General features: G+C 31.7%; 1 long non-coding RNA gene and 1 pseudogene across 2 annotated transcripts; one reads left to right on the top strand and one right to left on the bottom strand.

Annotated features, from left to right (window-relative positions):
• Positions 1–278: 278 nt before the first annotated feature.
• LOC146882328 (uncharacterized) lies at positions 279–3,846 on the top strand. 2 transcript variants are annotated; one of them, XR_014985275.1, is made up of 5 exons: positions 279–418; positions 520–1,454; positions 1,540–1,656; positions 1,888–1,966; positions 3,624–3,846. It is a non-coding gene; the product is annotated as an uncharacterized LOC146882328 (long non-coding RNA). The 2 variants fall into 2 exon arrangements; XR_014985276.1 differs by having other exon boundaries at positions 1,888–1,940.
• Positions 3,847–6,082: 2,236 nt separating this feature from the next.
• LOC146882329 (uncharacterized) lies at positions 6,083–7,030 on the bottom strand (annotated as a pseudogene).
• Positions 7,031–7,243: the final 213 nt, after the last annotated feature.

The following is a 7,243-nucleotide window of genomic DNA, read 5'->3' on the forward strand; positions in this document are numbered from 1 at the left end:
TTGAAATAAACTATTATGAAATTAAAATTCAAGTTTACCAATGTTGATAAGTAATGTTTTTCATTTATTATTTTTCATGTGTGGGAACCTAACTTTAGAGTTAAGGTTTTAGGCCTCTTCTGGTTCATCTCATTTATTCAAGTACCAAAGTACACTACAAGAATTTATAATTTTAATTGGGGTTTCAAGAACCTCCACTAAAATATATACATAATTGGGGTTTTATAAACCCTTACGTATAAGAGGTTTTCCTTGCCAACTTATTTTCTTTATCTTGTAATTTTTAAAATTTTAATTTGAGTATTTTAGGAAGTGACTTTTTCTCTTTCTCTATGGCTTAAGAAACATGTTTGCTTTGGAAGAAGGAAGAATGTACTCGTTGTTAGGAAAAGAAAGAGGTTCGTGCTCTTCACTTAAGGTAAACCGTGACTTTCAATTTCATTTTTGTTTTTTTGAGTTCCATCTCTTTTGATTTCAATTTTAAATTCATCTCTTTGCTTTTATCGTTCGTGTCATAAGAGGTTGTGGCTTGTGTCTTACGAGGAAGACGTTCTCTCTTTCGAGTCCATTGTTCTCCCTGAAATTAGTTAATAAACACCTTTCTCTCTGCTTTCAATTTCGTCGTTGTTTGATTTCATTTTCATTGCTTTCAATTTCGTCGTTCTTTCGATCTCCATTCTTTTATTTTCGTCTCAATTCAATTATGTCTTTTGATTTCAGTGTGTCTCTCACTATTCTCACCACGAATAGGTTCGTTTATTTATCTCTTGATTTTGCCCTAAGTTCCCTTGTTTTGTTCCGTGATTGTCAATTTCCATTGCAAAGATACTGATACAATCAATCAGGCCAGGGATAGAAGTTTTAGGCCAAGTTCCAAGAACAAAAGCATTTTGTGATGTTAGTCTATATATACTATGGCCACAAGCACTCTGAGCATTTTGGTGATTCGCATCAGTCCCGGTTCACTATGCTTTGCAAATGCTAATTTTATAAGAGAAAGGCAATCACCTAATTTAAAACTTTATTTGGAGAGTTATATGAATTTAATTACCAAACTGAAATAAAAATTATTTAATTCTTTCCAGAATACTGAAGTGAGTCATGGAAGAAGAATACAAATTTTGATGTTTGATGTTAGCATATGTGGTATTGCTCTAGATGGTTTATTAAGGTGCAAAAGTTTTCATTTGCGCTTTATATGCCGCTAAGCGTTTTAAAAGCTAGAAGTGGTCCCAATTCTTAATGTATTTTGGATAAAGGAATGCTTTGTTATGTTATCTGATTTTATGGACTAATGAATCTATTATAATTTTGGTGGTGCATTTATATTTTTTTGTTTCTAATGTTATTTGCAGGGGAACTTGGAGCCACTACTATATTAGTTGTGTCCATTGCTGCTTGTAAAGTTGGTGCTACTAAAAAGAAGGAATGTATGACTGTCAATTAATATTTCTGTAAGTTCATTTAACTTTTAATATGGAAATAAGTATATATGTTCAGTCACGAGATATCATGAAAATAAAAGCAAAAGCATACCAGGTACCACTTTACAAGCACATTACTGACTTGTCTGGAAAAACCAACCCAACACTTCTTATTCCCGCCTTCACTGTAATAAGTGGTGGAAAACATGTGGGGAGTACTATGGCCATTCAAGTAAGGTTTCTTTTGGAGTTTAGTTTCTTAGACATTGTCGTTAGTGTTCTACCTGTCTTGCCTCCATTAGGCTTGTGTCCCTTTCATCTAACAAAGTAATGAATAGTGAAATAACCTGGGGCTCATACATTTTCATGGTAACTAGCTTATAGATTTTCATTCAACACAAATTTAATCATTTAAGCATAACTTTATCAATTTGTTGTTTATTTCTTCTATAATTCCTATTAGAAAATCATGGTTCTCCCAGTTGGAGCAAGCAAATTTGAGGAAGGACTGAGAAGGTACTAGGACCTTTCATCACTTAAAGGTGGTTTTGCTTGATTTCTTTTTTTATTTTTATTCTTCTTATTGCTTTTACATTTCATCTTTAGGGATCTTTTTCTTTTAACTTGACAAAGAATTTTTAGGATGGTTATATCTAGTGAGTAATGGAAATAATGTACAGTGTTAAGTAGGTCACCTAAGCATAAATCTTCACATTCCTTATTTTCTCTATTGGACCTCCTTCAATAATTATTTACTATATATACTAAGTGTACTTTTCAATGGCAAACAAGCAATGATCTGATGCATGCGAATTTATCCATACTGAAAACGGTTTTCATTCCCTTTAAATTTCTTTCAACTATTGAAAATAAAATTGAAGGGCACATGTTAGTAAAAGATGTATTTATGGAATTTAATTATGTGCAAAATTATAATTGATTCCATGATATTCTGTTGTTTTAAACCATGGTCATGCCCTTTTTAGAGTTTACATTTCTCTATTATGCTATACAAATAAATGTTGACCGTGATTGCTAAGAAAATTGAATAAACATTAATTTCAGATAAGTTATAGTTTCTAAAAGTTTTAGTTTATTCATAGTGAAAATCTATTTTATATGTAAAATTAAATCGTGATATTTAAAAAGAAAATTATATTTATACTTACTACCTTTAAAAGTTTGAGATGGTTATATAATGTGAGGTTCTGATTAAGACCTATGTTTCATTCTGAAACATTCTGTTTGTAGAGAAATTGACAAACATTCATTTGAATGGTTACAATTGTCTTCCATTTTTTATAAAGAAGATCAGTGATTTTGTGAAAAGGAATTATTTCTTTAAAATAAAGTAAATTGTAACGAATAAAATTGGAAAATTACAATCACTGAATTAAAAACTTGTTGATTTTGGTCAGAAAACCTTTAGCATTACTGTAATCTATTGTAATTCCTATCTTGTATACTGCTTTGATCTTTAAGTCAATTTGAGTCAAATTTTTTTCTTTGTTTTGTTCCAGTTTTACTGTTTCAGTTTGAATTGCTTTTTCATCAGTTTACTATTTTTCTTTTTTTTTTTTCGTTTCGATCATGTTAATAGTATATAATAGTGGTTTAATTCCCTGTTTTGAATTTTGAATGGACTAATCAGTTTTCCTACCTCTATGTTAACCCTTTTTTGCTGAATTTTTCAATTTCACTAACTGTTTAATCTGTTTTGATTTTATTTTTACTGTTTTGAGCTTTGTTACATGTTTCCTTAGTTGTTTTGAGTTGTGAAAAAGTGTTTTGAAAGTCTTTAAGTAGTTCTAACAATTTTTAGCTTTAGAGTTTTTGTTTTGGTAAGTTGGTTTTCTTCATGGCCTCCTATTCCTCCCATCTTCTCCCATTTAACCTCATAGTTCCATGTACATTAGTAAATTCAAGAGTTTTGGTACAATTATTATGACACTCTCTACCTTTTTTTCCTATGCAACCAAACTCATTAAACTATAAGTCAAAAAATAATTATATCAACTCTTAGGTTTCTATACTAGTTGTAAACTAAAATGCACGTGTTATCTGACTAATCACCTCTTTATTTTGACTTACTTTCACATGATGCCATGGGTAGTGTAGAGATTAGCATGACATATATATGTAGATCCTGATCAATTATGTTTTTCTTTTTTTTTACTTTCGTGTTTTCTTATTATGCAGAAATTGTGGTTTGACAATGGATTAGGGCAACATCATCCAATTTAAGCATACTCTTGGTAGATGTAGTAGTAATTTAAGCAGTGGCAGTGAAAAACAGTGGATGACTGTGCATGCATGTGTGTCACATACCAATATTGCAACATCGTCCTATTTGCATTAATAAAATAAAAATTTGTATGTACTCTTAAAAATTTTATGACGAAAATAATGGATTTCAAGATCATCTTAGTTTCCATATATGTATATCTTAATTTCTTGGATACAGTGAAGTGCAGTTTCTATTCATTTATATGTTCATTTATACTTAAGTTGAGAGTCAGATGAGTTTGGTGGTTGTTTCTATTCTATTAGTGTATTGATTCTGTGTAGTTTCATGTGTAATTTCATTTATAAATAAGCAATTGAACAAAGTCCACAAAATTCATAGGATAAGGTTCTTTTAGTACTCAAAGAATTAACTCAACAAATCAATTATAAAGAAAGTACAATTTTACCATTATAACAATGCCATAATAATATAAGTCTAACTTTGGATATTAACGGGGTTTTTAAAAACCTCTGAACATTAATGGGGTTTTCGAACCCCATGCATTGACGGGTTTCGAACCCCAAGCATTAACGGGGATTTTCGAAACCCTATGCATTAACCGAGGTTTTCAAAACCCCATGCATTAACGAGGGTTTAACGAGGATTTTCGAAATCCCTAGTAAGTTACACTATTTCCAGGGGTTGTTAAAAACCTCAGTAATCTGTTAGCTACGCTTGCTCTTCAAGAGGAATTGCAAACCCCTGGTAAAACCATTAGTGAGGTTAAAACCCCAGAAACGTCAAATATAACCCCCACTAAAAACAATTATTTTTGTAGTGGTAAACTTTGAAGTTTAGTAATCTTGAGTGAGAGTATTAATTATCAATTTATAACTCTCTTTTAAACTACAAATATTTATTTTCTAGCCTTTAGTCCTAAAAAACTATTGTTAGAAGGTCCTAATAAGGTGTGCACACTATAAACTCTACAACACATTGCAAATACAAGTTGTTAAGCAAGACCACAATGTAAAAAAAAACAAACCTATTAAGTTATTTTCTATCATATATGTAATCTTGAGGACTAACATTTCTTATAACATTTATTAAGCACAATCATATAAATATTAGTCCTCAAGATTACAAAATAAAACACTACAGCAAATTATGAGAACTAAAAGATATAAACAGTACTAGCTAAGAGTCCCAAAATGTTGTGTGTTATATAAATATATATATATATATATATATATATATATATATATATATATGATGAAGGATTATCTTGTTTCCTTTTAGATTTATGAATATGGTGAAGTTGTTTAAGAAAACTTTTTGAAAATTTCCACTGGACATTAAGATAGCATGCTATCTAGATGTGAAGGTTCATTTCTCAAGCTCATGAAAGGAAGAAGAGAGTTGGATTCAAGCTTAAACTCACACGACATTAACAACACTTAAAGAACCAAAATGAAAGAAGAAACATTAAAAATGGAAAGCATAGAAGATGAAGCATGGAAGAAGCACGCCACTCATAGGGGGGGATCTAAGCCAACCAAGCCCTAGAGATGAGTGATGGTGCCGCCACTTGCAAGCAAGATAAGGCAAAGGTGAGTTCACTTCTAGGAAGGAGAGCTCACGAAAATGTAATGGTTGAAACACAATAGTTTATAAACAAAATGATCAACCCTTTTACAAGACAAGGAGCACCCTTTAAATAGGAGTTCATAGGGGTCCTTTAGCAAATACAAAAACATGAAAAAGGATTAACTAGCAAACCCTAAACCTAATGTGAGAGTGAGTCTTGGCCAAGTGAAGGGAGATGATTGGTGGAGGCATTCCCATGAGGATTCTAGGCCAAAAGAGGAAGGAGACCAAGTGACCTTCTAAGGCATAAACCACAAAGACAAAAGGAGATAAGGTACATGTCTACTTTTGCTTTTGCTTTATGCTTTTTGCTTTCCTCTCTCTTCCACTTCATCAAGTGCTCCAATCACCAAGTGCCACCTAGCCATGCTCTACTTTCTCTTAATTACCTACAAAGCAAGACAAACAAGGATTAGCATGTTGGTTTAAGTTAATCTAATCTTGGTCAAAGGTCAACTTTGGATCAAAGTCAACAAGTCAACCAAAATAAGTCAACTAGAAACCAACTTAGGGAATTAAAACTAAAGTAATGCAAAACAAAGATAAAGGTGATGGAATAGAAGACTCCCCTCTAGATATGCTTCTAGTGATCCTTCTTGAGGGAGCTTCTAAGGAGGTGGTCACGCCTTCATCAATATATATGTATATATATATACATATATATATATATATACATATATATATATACATATATATATATATATATATATATATATATATATATATGTATATATGTTGAGAAAGGAAGTGCCCACTAAATGTGTGAGATATCACCATGAATCCTCTAGGGTACCCTACGTTGATCATCATCATCATCATCTAATATCCCACTTGTCTGAATTTAAGATAATTGTTGGAACTTAACTACCTCTCTTTTTTTCTTGCTGAATACTTTCTTTCCATAAATGGCACCAGCAACAGCTGCTCCCACTGAACCAAGATAAAGCCAAAACAACTAGTGTCTTCTGCACTTGGACGTAATACATGGTTATCAAATTGTAAAATCAGATAATAATAATAATAATAATAATAATAATAATAATAATAATAATAATGATCATGATCATGATGATTAGTTATTGATCTAAGATGATTTTCTGTTACACTCACATTGGAGTCACTGTTGTTGCTGACCTTAGGTAAGTCTTATATATTAAGCATTCTAAATCATTAGTAACTCATTCACTTTATAATGCTTTTGAGTGTGCCATGTTGAGATTGATCAAAACCAAGGGTATTTCTATTCAATGGCATAAGCATAAGTGAACAATTCTGGCATGTTTGGATGAGTCTATAAACAAAGTTAATCACATAATCCAAAAAAAGAATAGCATGTTTATGCAGGCACAAAACTTCTAGCTTCAAAGTTATTATTCAAGTTATTTCAAATGGTTGAACATGTTTGTGGGAAGACAAGCATATATCATACACAGCGTAAGTCTTCATTTTAACAACATCAAAATTGGGTTTTGAACCTGTTGGTTTGGTTAAAAAAGAGCAATCAACACTACCTCTCCATTCAGATGGACACTGGCAAACATCACCTGCTTCAGCCAAGCATTCTGCATTATGGAAACAAAAACTCTCACCACAAGGTGCTCCAGAATGCTCACAATGTTCCCCACCAAATCCATCAGGACATTTGCATGAATATTTCTCTCCTTGAACAATTTCCTCACAACTTCCTCCATGCTCACACCAGAAAGAGTTTGTTCCATCACACATACTCATTTCTTCATCATAAAACTTACCCCTGCAGCCTCAACCCCCAGCACATAATCTCATTCAGAAATTTGAACAAGCAATATTAAGACTATCAGCATTCATGATATGATATTAAACAAAGTTCTATAATTTAAGAGTTTGATTCAAATATGATCATGATTGGGCACTTCCTTTCTCAGCATATATATATATAAATATAAATATAAATATATATATATAT

This window comes from Vigna unguiculata, chromosome 10 (genome assembly GCF_037176805.1).
Source record: "Vigna unguiculata cultivar grain cowpea cultivar isolate G323 ecotype 2 chromosome 10, ASM3717680v1, whole genome shotgun sequence".
NCBI lineage: Eukaryota > Viridiplantae > Streptophyta > Magnoliopsida > Fabales > Fabaceae > Vigna > Vigna unguiculata.